This window comes from Geotrypetes seraphini, chromosome 2, assembly GCF_902459505.1.
Source record: "Geotrypetes seraphini chromosome 2, aGeoSer1.1, whole genome shotgun sequence".
NCBI lineage: Eukaryota > Metazoa > Chordata > Amphibia > Gymnophiona > Dermophiidae > Geotrypetes > Geotrypetes seraphini.
This window is the reverse complement of record NC_047085.1, coordinates 351,054,929-351,069,546: the sequence shown is the minus strand read 5'-3', so window position 1 is coordinate 351,069,546 and position 14,618 is coordinate 351,054,929. Positions and strand designations below refer to the sequence as shown.

The window sequence follows — 14,618 nt, the reverse complement described above, 5'->3', positions numbered from 1 at the left end:
GCAGTTCAGGAAGCAATTGTGTGCATGTGAGTGTGTGTGTGTGTGGGGGGGGGGGGATGGAGGGAGTGTACAGGGGAAAAAAGACAAAGTGAATGCAGGACAAAGACTTTCCAAACCTACAACTTGAGTTGTGAGTACAAACTCTGATAAGACCCCTAAACATTTAAAAGTAATGCTTTGGAAGGGACCTACACGGTGCTCTATTGTATTAGTTTTGCAAAGGTCATCATACACATCCCTCAGTGTCTTCTAACATTTTGGGTAGTTAAATTACATTGGTTGACTCCTTCTGATACCTTGGAATCTATTTAAACGATATTGGGTGTCCTTTGAGATCCAAACTGCCCAGGTATTTAAAATTGTTCAATCTCTAGTTCCATAGGCATCAGAAAGAGGAAGCCACAGGGGCCATGGCCTCCTCAAAAATTGGCGGTCAGTTATGGCTCTAGTCCCTCACCTACCTCCTCCCGGACACTGTATTTTTAAATCTTTGGGCAGCCACCACTTAGCATCAACAAGCAGGCCTGCCTCGGAACCCTTTATTGTGCAGTGTCCCGCCTATGCGGGAACAGGAAGTTCCTGCAGAATGAAGACTTCCAGGGTAGTCCTGCTCATTGATGCTGCACAGCAGCTGCCTGAAGTTTTAAAATTACAGCGACCGAGGAAGGTAGGTGGGGGAGTATGGAGCTGGAAAGAGCGGTAGTGTTGCGGGATTCTGCTGGGGCTAGGGCGGAGCTTTGGGGACCTTGAAACAAAAAAGCGTTCCGCTGCCTATGTTGTTCAAGCTAAAATATGTTGGATGTATCTTATTTGACTGTGATTACTTATTCCTGTTTAAAGGAAAGAACTCAATTTGGAACCACTAAATCAATCTGGGGTTTACTGACGAGTAAAAAGGACTATGAATCACTTGAGACCTATAAGAACTTTTAATCCCCTCATGGAAACCCCCGAATAGCCCTATCCATGTCTGAGTGCCACTGGATGGCCAGGGAATTACAGATATAGTAAAATAAAGGTTAAGTAACTAAGGGTCCTTTTACTAAGATGCAATAACGAATGGCCTTAGCGTGACCTTAAGTGGGTCACTCTCATTTGCCAAGGTTATTATTACCATGGCTGTAAAATGCTGATTTCTATATATTTCATTAATGACCATGTTCAGATGTTATTATTAGTGAATTCAACTTGCAATTGCCTGAATGGCTATAAGCTCTACATCTTGAATCAATTACTTGAGAAAATCAGACTTAGCTTGAAATTAACTGGTTCCGACGTGCCACGTTTCGGTACTGCTTCAGGGAACCAACATTGCACTGCTAAACCACCTCAAACTTTGGGTAATGAAGTCTCAACATTACATGCAGCTTCACAAAACGCAACGTCTTACATCACCACCAGCTTTCCTGCTTCCTAGCATTGTAACAGCTAGCTAGGAAGCAGGAAAGCTGGTGGTGATGTAAGACGTTGCGTTTTGTGAAGCTGCATGTAATGTTGAAACTTCATTACCCAAAGTTTGAGGTGGTTTAGCAGTGCAATGTCGGTTCCCTGAAGCAGTAATTGATTCAAGATGTAGAGCTTATAGCCATTCAGGCAAATGCAAGTTGAATACCTACCACTGTCACTGTTCTGACACTGCGATGATTGGGTGGTGAGGCGGTTTTATCTGCCTTCATGTCTCTGAGCATTAGTTTTACAGCAGTTGTTGGACATTTGCTTTCATTTCATTATAAAAGAATATAAAATGACTTTTCCTTATTTTTTGCTATTTTTTCTTTGAGTCACTCAACATATATTTTTTTTGTTGCATTATCAGCCCCCTTTTGTGTATTTTTGACTGAGTAATGCGCAGGCAGGCAGAAACTCCAAGAGCCGACCCCCTATCCTCAGAGGGGTCATCGGCTTCCTGACGTCATTGTGTCTTGCTGGCAAGTCAGGCAGGATGGGTGGCGGCAGGCTGGGAGTGCCTGTAGCCTGCATACCGACCCCTGGAGCCCCATGAAGATCTCTGTGACGAGGAAGGAGAATATTGTCTGTAGTCACAAAAGTTTCTTTGGGAGCCACGAAAAGTAGGACGCCCAGACCCCCTTAATCTGGCCCTACTATCCGGCAGAAACTTTGGGCGATGGTCCATCACCAAATCCATGAGATTATTCAACCTCTTGCCAAACAATAACTGCCCCTTAAAAAGCAGCCGAGCCAGGGTTGCCTTGGAGGTGGAATCCCCGGCCCACTGCCAAACCCAAAGCATTTGGCGGGCCAAAATCGAATACACTGATACCTTTGCTAGCACCTTCAAAAGGTCATATAAGCCAGTGGCTCCCATCCCTGTCCTGGAGGACCACCAGGTTTTTGGGATAGTCCTAGTGAATATGCATGAGAGAGATTTGCATATAATGGTGGTGACAGGCATGCAAATCTATCCCATGCATATTCATTAGGGCTATCCCAAAAACCTGACTGGCCTGGTGGTCCTCCAGGACAGGGTTGGGAACCACTGATATAAGCCATCCTCCAAGTAGTCCATCCCAGCCAACAGAACCTAAGGAGGAGGCTCTACTGCATCAGTCTCCAGCATATGCAGCCGAGCCAGACAGGCGCATGCCACAAAGGACATTGCCACAGAAACTTTGATTCCTAGATTAGCTATTTCAAAAACTTTCCTGAGAACCACATCCATCCGCCAATCCTGCATATCTTTCAAAACAACGCCACCGTTACTAGGGAGCGAAGTGCACCAGGTCACCTGAGCCACCAGGGAATTTGCCTTGGGTTGCCCCAGCAGCTGCTGACACTCCTGTGCCAGAGGATACAAGCGGGATACAGCCCTAGCATTCTGCAAAGGACTTTCCGGAGAGTCAAACTGTTCTGTAACTAAGAAACTCACATCCTGATGCCAGGGAAAGGTCACAGATTGTGAGCGCACGTTGCAGAGCCAGCAATCATATCAGGGAGCACCACAAATTTAAACAAGCGCACCACAGTCAGATCATCTCCAGGATCCGGAGCCCCTAAGGGATCCGTGGATCCAGCATTCAAATCCGGATACCCCAATCTGGGAAATGCAGCCTGTGGAATACAGGAACAGTGAGGTCCAGATCCGCCGCTGGAGCCCCTTGAACGGGCTGTGAAGAAGGGACAGCCAGAGTAGTCTGAGAGTCTGAGATCCCCGAGGAGACACCGATGTTCAGCGATGTCGCAGGGAGAACAGAACATCAAGCAGCTGGACCCCTGGATTGAAACTCGGACCACAAAAATCTCATGAACTCTGAGAAAGCACAGAATCACCCTTAGATGACTTAGACTTGCGATTCTTAGGCTGCGGAGGGTCTGTCTCGCAGCTGGCCGACAAAGGCGCAGACCCAAGCCCCAAAAGTAAAGATGGCTGCCCTGATGGGCTAGCTGAGCATGTTATCATCTGCTTCTATGAAAGGGAGGCTGAACCAGAAGTAACTGCTCCCCACGACCGTGTCACACAGCACATGGCGCAAGGACGTTGTAAAAGCGGTACATTTGCACAAATTTTACATGAATCCACACTAGGAGACCCTGAGGACTCTATCCCAGCAGTATTCCTGGCAGAAATTCAAATTTTGAAGAAGCAGGGAGAAGTTGAAAAAAAAATTGCTGAAAATCCAAAATGGCCACCAGATCCAAATTCACACCCATAACGCACTAAAAAAAGCACTTCCTGAAATTAAAAAATTCAGAATTTAGGATTTTTTAGGTGGGGAATACAGGGGAACTCTAAAAACCCCTCAAAAATAAATTTAAAAAAATCGCTAATGGAGCCTGTCAGCTTCTCTTACTTACAGTACTGGAGACAGAAGCTGTACCTGCTTTCTAGCCTCTGTGAAGAGCCAGAGTCAGAATTCACTGCCACACTCCTGGAAAAGCTATTGTCAAGCTGATCTTTGGGCTTTTGGTCAGACCCACTGTCTGACTATGCCTCCATCCCTGTGGACCACCATCTGCGCACCAGGATGGGTGGAGGCATGAAAACGCAGCCCGCATACTACGAAACACCTCTGAGCCTCCTTAGCATGCTGAACGGTCTGCGCTCAACCCCCCGCTTAACAGGGAGTGAGACCAGGTCAGGGACGGCACTGAGCTCCAAAGAAGATCAGCAGACTGGCTAACAAGTAACCCGAAGGGATCGGTCTGTCAGTTACAGATCGAAGTCTGTGAATTCTCAAGCAGGCAGCTCTTCAAATTCATTTTAAACGTGAAAGAACTGCAAAAAGGGATGAAACTACGTCAAATTAAAAATAATAAATATGGGAAAGCAGAACTCAAACACCTGCATCCATGCATGCAGAAGAGAAAGACTGCTGGGAGGAGCTAAGCTAGCTTATGAAGTACTCTAGAGGTGAAGTGAAAAACCCGGAATGGATCTCTTCTGCAGCCCATGCGGGTAAAGAGAAATAACCCTATGGTCTCTAGAATGTCTCACCTATTGCACTGGAAATACCTTTTCTGCACCACTTGGCTATTGTCTCATTATTTTATTTCCCACTGCCTCTGAGGCCTAATCACAGAATTCATAAAAAGGGCTAGGTGAAAAAATAAAACATAAAAGATTACATCTGGGGGCTCATCTAGGATTTGAACCCAGGATCTCTCACATCAAACTGTTTTGATTGTACTACAGAAAGCTAGTGCACCTAGACCTCTCCTAATGTGTTATCCTTTCCCTTCTTTTCTTTTAAAATTGTAGTTCTACCCCTCATCCCTCTGTGTACATGTTTTGTCATTGTTCTTTTTTATAATTTCTACTTTTAACTATTAATAGTTATTGTATACCGCTTAGACATTCTTTGATTTGCGGAATATCAAATTATAATGAACTTGAAACTTAAATCCATGATTCTTTACACTTTCCAGTAATCTGTAGAAATAAAACAATAACAAAGGAAAAAATAATACCTTTTTTATTGGACTAACTTAATGTAGTTTATGGTTAGCTTTCAAAGGTAAACCCTTCTTCCTCAGATCAGATCTGTTTGTGTATGTACTCTATTGAGACCCGCCTTGGGAAAGGCAGGGTATAAATAAATAAATACAAATACAAGAAATAAGCAAATGTTGGCCAAATCAGTATATATAAGAGCATTTCAGTGGTAGTTGGAGACAAAGGACTAGATTCACTAAGCCCACCGATCAAGTCTCGACCACTTAGCAACCCCTTTGCGACCCGATTGTCCGCCAACCCAATTCACTAACCTCTGTCCCGATCATCCTCTGATCCGATCCAATCCGCGCATGCAAATGAGGGGGAACAACATTCAAATATAGGCAGGCAGCGATTCAGTAAACAAATCTGGAACACCGACTGGGCTGACTGATCAACAAAAGAGGCAACTTTTGGGACCAGTCGGTCACTGCTTCCCGACTGCATCTCCTGCTCTCTGCCTGGATTCTCCTGCTCTCCTGCCCCAACTCTTCTCTCACCGCCCTGCTCTCTGCCCCGACGCGCCTCCCTATGCTCGCACCAAATCTCCTCCTCTTGCTGCCCTGCTCTCGCCCCAAATCTTTCCTTCTGCCTCAACTCGCCGCCCTGCTCTCGTCCAGAATCTCTCCTTCTGCCCCGACTTGCCGCCCTGCTCTTGTCCCGAATCTCTCCTGTTGCCCCGACTCTCCTGCCCTTCCCCGCATTGCGAGCCTATGGTTTTAAAGTGGGTTAAAACCATGGGCTCACAAAGATGTAAAAAAAATAAAAAGATTGCTGCTCTGTAAGCATGCGCAGATCATCTACAGATGGTCTGCGCATGCGTCAGGATCGCTATTCAGCGATCCCTGCAGTCAGCTGGGGGCGTAATTCCGATCGTCCTCATTTGCATGAGGATGCGTCGTGAATCAGCCCCCTGGACCCAGATCGGATCTGGATCGGATCGGTAGGTCCGTTTAGTGAATCTAGCCCAAAGAGGTGGCACAGCTTTGAATTTCTTTGTAGTGGGAAAGAAAGCCAAGGTCTTTGTTAAGTAGAGCAAACAGGTGATAAAGCAGTTTAACTTTCTTTGTAGTGGGAAAGAAGGCCAAAGTCCTTGTTGAGTCCTATCCAGTGGGTATCAAAATAGTAATTATGGACATAGAAAATTATATTAGAGAAGAACACAAACAACTCTCACATAACACATAGTATAAGAAAATGACTGGAGACCCCCACAAAAGATTATACTAAACAGCTAAAAACCTCCTCAAAGCACGTACAACCCCGTTTAAAGAAACTCATATTTAATCATCCTTCTGTAGGCACATTCCAGATGCTGGCAAAAATCTATAAACCGTGCGACCCTGGCAGACCAATCATATCAGGTACTGACACACTCACAGAAGAAATATCTGGATTTATAGAAATCTATATATATATATAAAATCGGAGGTATGTATGTGTGTATGTGTGTGTGTATGTGTGTATGTGCCGCGATCACGCAAAAACGGCTTGACCGATTTGAACGAAACTTGGTATGCAGATCCCTCACTACCTGGGATGATATGTTCTGGGGGTCTCGCGGCCCACCTGCACACGTGGGCGGAGCTACAAACAGAAAATCAAATTTCACCCATTCATGTCAATGGAAAAATGTAAAAAGCTGCCAATGCAAAAACGGCTTGCCCAATTTGAACGAAACTTGGTATGCAGATCCCTCACTACCTGGGGTGATATGTTCTGGGGGTCTCGCGGCCCACCTGCACATGTGGGCGGAGCTACAAACAGAAAATCAGATTTCACCCATTCAAGTCAATGGAAAAAATGTAAAAAGCTGTGGGACCGATTTGAACGAAACTTGGTATGCAGATCCCTCACTACCTGGGGTGATATGTTCTGGGGGTCTCGCGGCCCACCTGCACATGTGGGCAGAGCTACAAACAGAAAATCAGATTTCACCCATTCATGTCAATGGAAAAAATGTAAAAAGCTGCCATTCTCACAGTAATTCACAAACGGCTTGACCGATTTGAACGAAACTTGGTATGCAGATCCCTCACTACCTGGGGTGATATGTTCTGGGGGTCTCGCGGCCCTCCTGCACACGTGGGCGGAGCTACAAACAGAAAATCAGATTTCACCCATTCATGTCAATGGAAAAAATGTAAAAAGCTGCCATTCTCACTGTAATTCAAAAACGGCTTGACCGATTTGGACGAAACTTGGTATGCAGATCCCTCACTACCTGGGGTGATATGTTCTGGGGGTCTCGTGGCCCACCTGCACACGTGGGCGGAGCTACAAACAGAAAATCAGATTTCACCCATTCATGTCAATGGAAAATATGTAAAACGCTGCCATTCTCACACTAATTCAAAAACGGCTTCACCGATTTGAACGAAACTTGGTATGCTGATCCCTCACTACCTGGGTTGATATGTTCTGGGGGTCTCGCGGCCCACAACTCTATGTTGCTTGCTCAAGGGTGGGTTCACCCAAGAATTTATATGTTCTTGCTCCAGGAGGTGAAACTAAAATTGTTGTTTATAATCACGTTTTGCGTTAGTTGTATTGTATTCATTTTGTCAAATATTTCACATTATTATTTGAATATTGTACTTTTTATTAAGCTGTAAAAAAAATACTTTCATTCACCACTATAAAGTATCTTTATTTGAATCCATTTACAGTGTTATTGCTATAATTAAATACCCGTGCAACGCCGGGGCATCAGCTAGTATCTAATAATAATAATAACAACTTTATTTTTGTATACCGCAATACCACAAGCAGTTCAGAGCAGTTTACAGAGGAAGAGACTGTACACAGACAGTGATGTTACAGAAAATATTTTCAATTACATTAGTAAGTCGAGAGAGGTTGGGTATATCCAGAAGAATATCAGAGATACAACAAGTATTTCAGAGATACAACAAGGCAGAAAGGAGTCAGAGAAATTTATCAAAGAGATAGGCTTTAATTGATTTCCTGAAGGATTGGTAGGAGGGTGTATTTGAAATGAGGGTGGTAAGGCATTTATTCCATTTGCCTGCTTGGAATGACAGTGTTCTATCAAAGAATCTCTTTTCATCCAAGACACCACAGATTTCCTGAACAAATTAAATAATACTGAGTAGCTACCACCCGGCACACTTAGTGATTCAGTTGCACATTTCATGTTCCTTGTGAAACCTGACTGAACTTCTACAATTTTCTTAATAATAGTTATGTATGGTGAGAAACAGTGACTTAACCAAGTAGTTTCCTACTAGTTTGTATGTGTACTGCCACTGGTGGTGAAAATGCACAGCAATATCTGTTGCCATAAAACAGGGACACTCTGTAATTATTTGTTTATTTGATCCTCTCGAAGGAGCTCAGAATGGGTTATAAATCAGGTGCACAAGCATTTTCCCTATCTGTCCTGGCGGGCTCACAGTCTATCTAATGCACCTGGGGTAGTGGAGGGTAAAGTGTCTTGCCCAGGGTCACAAGGAGCAGCGCAAAGTTTGAACCCAGAACCTCAGGGTGCTGAGGCTGTAGCTCTAGTCACTGCATCACACTCTCCTCCAGTGTAAAATCTCATCCTAGGAAATTTGTTCATATTAACATCTAATGGTTAATATTTTAATCATACTTTATTGTCAGATGAAATATGTTACTTACATAACATACATATTCTAATAGAAACATTGACTTTTTATTTTTCCCCTTTTTATAGTATAATCTTTGAGATAAGCTTTTGATGATATTATGAATGAGATATTTCTATGTTGTGAATCTGTCTAGTGTTTTATTATGTATGTAAAACTTGTAATTCTATTTGAATAAAAGCAGAATAGAAATAATAAACTATAAAGGAATGTTTGAGAACCATTTTATTCAAACTGTCCCTAGCCCCTCTCATCTCCAGGTCAGACACACATATGTAGGCAGAGGGGATGGAACAAATACTATGAACCATTCTTTGTGTGCTTTCCCAGCTTCTTTCTTTTTCATCCCCCATATGACATCCTTCTATTCCAGCTATTAGAAGAGCCCAAAGAAGAACTAATGTCCTCCAAAGGAGAAGACACAGTCCCCAGACATCATTTCAGCAAAGTAATCTGATCTTGTTTTTCGTGGAGGGGCAGAAATGCAGCCATCCATTGTAGCTCTGCATTTCTGTTTCAAATTGTATTTTAATAGGAGATCATTTTAAGGAAGGCATTAACCTTGCCAAGAAATATTTTCTACAACATCGTTAACTGGCCTTCCATGACTCGTCTAAAATATTAATTGTGACAGTAAAAAAGAATCCGTCAAGCTCTATGCTTTGAACAAGAATTACATTTCTCAGTGAGTTAAGACCAGAGGGAGTTGTAATCAATGAACCTAGAGTGTGTGGGTGAGTATGTTCTCTTTTATGTAATACTACAACTCCCACATGACCTTCATAATCGTTCAAAGAACACAAACAAAATAGATAACCGTAACTAGGCAGGAATGTCAATGGTTTAGTCTCTGTTTGTTTGAGATTCTTAACCAAAGGATATGGGTGTTCCATTTGAACTTTATCTCTATTGCATATCAAAGCACAGCACATGAAACTTAATCACTGTGTACTTTGAGTTGAAACTCTGTAAGCAGTTGCCAACATCACTGCATTAATTTCCTTAGTGCTCTCTGTGTGTATATCAAGTCCCTAATTAATGGCATGCACTGACATGAGCCTGAATGATTTTGTAGATTACTAGTACCTAGAATCTCTCAATGGCCTTTCTAATTAGTCACATATCACCAAATCTTAATATTAAAATAGCTCCAGTAAATGATAAGGCATTAATGATTGCTAAAATTATGACTTTTTAACTAAAGGGTATCCTTAAAATTAAATAAATGTTAGCAATTAGCCTAGAATAGTTTAATGTAGAGTATCTGAAACAGAACTGCCAAGATATCTGGTTCCATGAGCATTTTTTTGATACTTCAGCTTGTCTATGGTGTTCTTTGCTCACATATTTAAAGACAATAGACTGTTTTCAGTCCAATTCTTTATATGTGAGTTTGTAAACCATTGGACCCCTGAGGAAGGCGTGTTTGCCGAAACATGGACCGTGTAGGGTCCGGTTGGATTTTTATCACTGTATTTTTTATCATTGTACTTTTTAAATTGAATTTTCATGTTTTTATATGTTAGTGTTTAATAAATTATCTCCAGAACATCTGTATCCACAGTTTTTTGTTTTTTATCGGTGGATTGTTTTCACTGTGGATTATTGGGTCTCCCCATTTTTCTTTGTTGTGCTCCATGAGAGATATAGCAGGCCATTCCAGGATCTCTGACATCCCTATGCTGATAGATTATGAGACTTGTACTGATTTCAAGGGGTTAAGTCAAAGATTACAATTATCACACTATGAATTATAGTTATTAAAACTGCCTTTGCAACATCTTAGAAGGTAATGTGCAATAATGTCCACAATAACCGCTAATGTGGAACAAAGCAAAATATAGTCAGAGAATGCACACTAAAGATAGCACAAAGGAAGTGATCATGCCTTAACTGTTAACACGGCAGATAACACAGCTGAGTTAATACCACCTGAACAGGTGTAGCAAACTAAACTGTGGTAATTTCAATTAGGTCAACGCACGTTGCCCTTTCAGTTAATGCAGAGAAAAATATTTTAAACTGTTGGGAACACTTCAAACAATTAACACATTGGTGTTGTGGTTACTGCATGTTAATTTTGGCTATTACTGCACAGTTACCATGGAGTTTTAATCTTAGATGTCCCGCTAAGTTATTCCACAGATGTACCCCAGCAATACAAAACATTCTTGTTTTTGAAAGTATGGATGCTGAAGTCTCTTTCTCCCTTAAAAACTGCATATGATCATTAGTTTTAATTTTTCTGCTACTTGATGTGGTGCTTTTGGTTTTTGTATCTGCATAATTTTTTGACACCATGTTTTCACTGTATTTTATTTTTGCATTAAGTAATTTCTCAAAAGCTTTTTTATGCAAGTAAAATAGTCTTTAAGTGTGAAAAATCCTTTATAAATGCAGGTATCATACATGTATATTTTGTTTTTCATTTCTCAGTTGTACTCCAGCTATGGCATAGATTTACTAAAATCGTCCTTGAAACCATGTGGGTCGCTTTGGGGCCGATTAATTGTCCGATTTGAAAATGGCGATTGATGTTCAAATGACTTTGCATTTAAATTAGTTTCACAGAGGTTTGCCATAATCCCACCCCATTAGTCACTGGAAAGGCAACTTTGACACATGCACAGAGCTAGTAGGGGAAGCCCGAACAGCTGAGTGGCAGGGGAAGCCCCAAAGCAGCCTCCTGCCGTTCAGCTATTTGAGGCAGGAAAACTTTTTTTATTTTTTTTATGGGCACAGGTGTAATCTGTCCCCATTAAAAAAGAAGTTGTGTCAGCCCCCAAGACAACAGCTCCTGAAAAAAAAAAAAAAGAGGCAGGAAAGGATGCCCATTCACTCCTGCCTCAGAAACCCAATGCCCCCATAGTCCCAACCTCCTTCTCCGAAGACAGTGGTCACTCGGACCCCTCCTACTCCTGATCCTCCCCCCCTGTTAAAACTGCAGCTACCCGAACCTCCACACACACTCCCAACCCCCCCATGAAGATGGTTGACAGGAGGGATGCCCACTTCCTCCTACCTTGGCCACCTAGACCCCTCTCTCAACCTGCCCCCGTACCTTATACTGAACAAGACAGCAGGAGAGATGCCCAGTCCTTTCTGCCCGGCAGGCCCGCATCTCCAAAATGGTAGGCCTTCCCCTTCCCGGTTCATCCTAGGATGCATGGGAGGGGCCTAAGGCTATGATTGGCTCAGACACTTAAGGTCCCTCCCCCTTAGACATCTGAGCCAATCAGGGCCTTAGGACCCTCCCAGTGCATCCCAGGATGCATCGGAAAAGAGAAGGCCTGCCATTTTGGAGAGGTGGGTTTGCCGGGCAGGAGAGACTAGGCATCCCTCCTGCTATCTTCTTCAGTATAAAGTATGGGGGTGGGTTGTGGGCATGGTGTGGTCTGGGTAGCTGAGGCAGGAGGGAGTGAACATCCCTCCTGCCGACGATCTTCATTGGGGGGTCGGGAGTGTGTGTGGGGGTCCGGGTGGCCACAATCTTCATGGCAAGGGGGTTCAGAGTGTGTGTGTGTGTGTGGGGGGGTTGGGTTTAAAATCAAGAGGGAGTGGGCATCCCTCCTGCCTCTCTTTATTTCTTTTTTTTTTTGGGGGGGGGAATCATGGCTGACAAGAGGAGAATGCAATATGGCTGATCAGTTCAACCTGGTTTAGCGGTGATCGTTAGACACACGGTGAGTTTAGTGCATCCAAGCCTATATTTCTACTATTCAGGCACTGTGATTCAGCTTTGAAAATGTAACCGACTTAAGTATAAAAAGTTTTCAAATAAATTTGCATCCCAATACTTATCTGTAACTTTGGCACTAGTAGTGAATTTTTGTTTGATTTTCTGGGTTACGTAGTTCTGTCCTGCTTTTACTGTAGCTCATATTCTTACTTGGATGGGTTCCTGTGTTTGGAAAGTTGAAATCTGTTCTGATTGCTGATTACCTGCAGTTGAAAAGATAAAAGGTTATTGCAGAGTAGAAGATCAATTCAGGTTAACTTTTAAAGCACTACAGTAGTAAATAAACATGGCTGGTGCCACTTTTTTTATACTGCCCTGTTCAAACAATAACTTTGCTGTTTCATCCTGCACTGTAGGTTCCATTACAGCCCTTCAAGGGCTTTTCTTTTGTCCCAGAAATATATAATGAGGTCTAACACCATTTATGCATGCCGTGCATAGCCAGAACTAAAAAAAACCAATTCTAGAAGAGTTCAAACCGGCTATATTCTTCAAAGCTCAAATGGTGAAGTTATGATTATCTTATTTTGGTCACACTGTCAGAAGAGAAAGATCATTAGAGGAGGAGATTATATTTGGGAAGATTGAAGGAACCAGGCGAAGAGGGCGGCCGGCAATCAAATGGCTGGAAATGTTGAAACAACATGGGGATGACCAAGACTAGAACAAAACCAATCTCTTTTTAGATCTGTAATTCAAGTCACTAGGACACGAACACAGGTCTATGGCACCTAACTAACACCAGTCAACAGTCCTTGGGGCACACCTAGTCCTATTGGATTTTCAGCATATCCACAATGAATATTCATGGATTAGATTTACATGCAATTGAGGCAGGCCATGCAACCTCATGCATATCCCACATTAGTGCTTACCACAGAGCTTAGTAAAAGGGCCCCTAAGTATTTATTTGATTTTTGGATGTGCACTTAAGAGTTTGCCCTATGAATGAGGTCCTTTTACTCAAACCGTGACAAAAGTGGCCTTTTCATGTCCCTTACACGGGTCTTTCCTGCATGATAAAGACACTTGTGCTGTGCCTGGGAATTGGCTGAGTTTCCTATTTCCAGAATTAATGGCCACATGCTAATTCACAATTAGCATACAGCCATTAAAATTATTACTGCATGAGCCCTTACTGCCACAAATTTTGTAGGCAGTAACAGTCCATGTGCTAACCTGCACAAATCAGCACGTGGCAATTCCACCTGTGCTGAGTAGAGCTGTCACGCCCACTCTACCTCCAAACACGCCTCCTTCCACAAAAATGCAAAATATTTATTTAGCATGCATTTGGCAAATTGGCATATCTAGCTCACAGTTTAGTTAAAGAATCCCAATGAGGGCGGAAAAATTTCATCTGATTAAGGGCTGAAAAATAAAGCCGTACAGTGGGTGATAAAAGAGGGGCATTTTCAATATGAAGTCCAAGTACAGGAATAGATATCTCCCAGAGGACACCCAAAAGTCAGCAGCTGTAATCAAAAAACACCAAAAATGTATGGCATGTTTCAAAAATCGGTGAGATAAACTTCTGGGAAATTGACATCTAGAGGTGGTATCACTGTTCGCTGATAAACATTGCCACACGTCAAAATTACACCACAGAAAATGTCTGCAGTATTTGCCATGCAAAGAGAATGTCAGCAATGACACCAACACATCACCACAGTAGCGAAATGGCATTCCCACGATGTGCTGAACATGTAAATATAGCACCACACATGCAAGAAACGTTTCATTGTAGGATTGAGGAGATAGAGGAGAGGTAGTGGAGGAAGCAAGCATAGAGACAGATATCAAGGAGAGAGTGTGATACAGAGAAAGAGAGAGAAAGAGAGGAAAGGGTGTGTGAGAGAAAGATTGAGAGATAAGAGGAAGAAGGTAGGGAGAGAGAGATAAAGAGGAGGAGGGAGAAAGGTAAATAGAGGCAGGAGAGAGAAGGGATAGGACAGGAAATGTCCCTTAGGAGGGAGCATAATTACTCTCCTTGGGAGACCGAGGCCCTGGTGCTCCTGTGCCTCTGCTACAGGAGGCATATATTCAAACATCTCTAACACCTGCCCCCTTCCCTCAGTATGCTCCTGATGGCCTGGAGAGCTATCCACAGTAGTCTATACAGGTGAGTGTGAAACTGTGCATCACAGGACCATAGCAACACTCATGTGCAAGCACCACACACAGACAGACAGTACCACACACAGACAGGGTGTTGCTCTAAAACAGGGGTGCCCAACGCATCGATCGCGATTGACCAGTAGCTCAGGAAGGCAACGCGAGTCGATCGCGGAGCCCA

At 43.0% G+C, this 14,618-nt stretch overlaps 1 long non-coding RNA gene across 1 annotated transcript in view; it reads right to left on the bottom strand.

Annotated features, from left to right (window-relative positions):
• LOC117353892 overlaps positions 1-14,618 on the bottom strand; it is a 39,236-nt gene that overhangs the window by 6,031 nt on the left and 18,587 nt on the right. Inside the window, exon 2 of the long non-coding RNA XR_004538061.1 lies at positions 12,473-12,525. This is a non-coding gene — a long non-coding RNA (uncharacterized LOC117353892). The remainder of the gene's footprint in view (positions 1-12,472; positions 12,526-14,618) is intronic.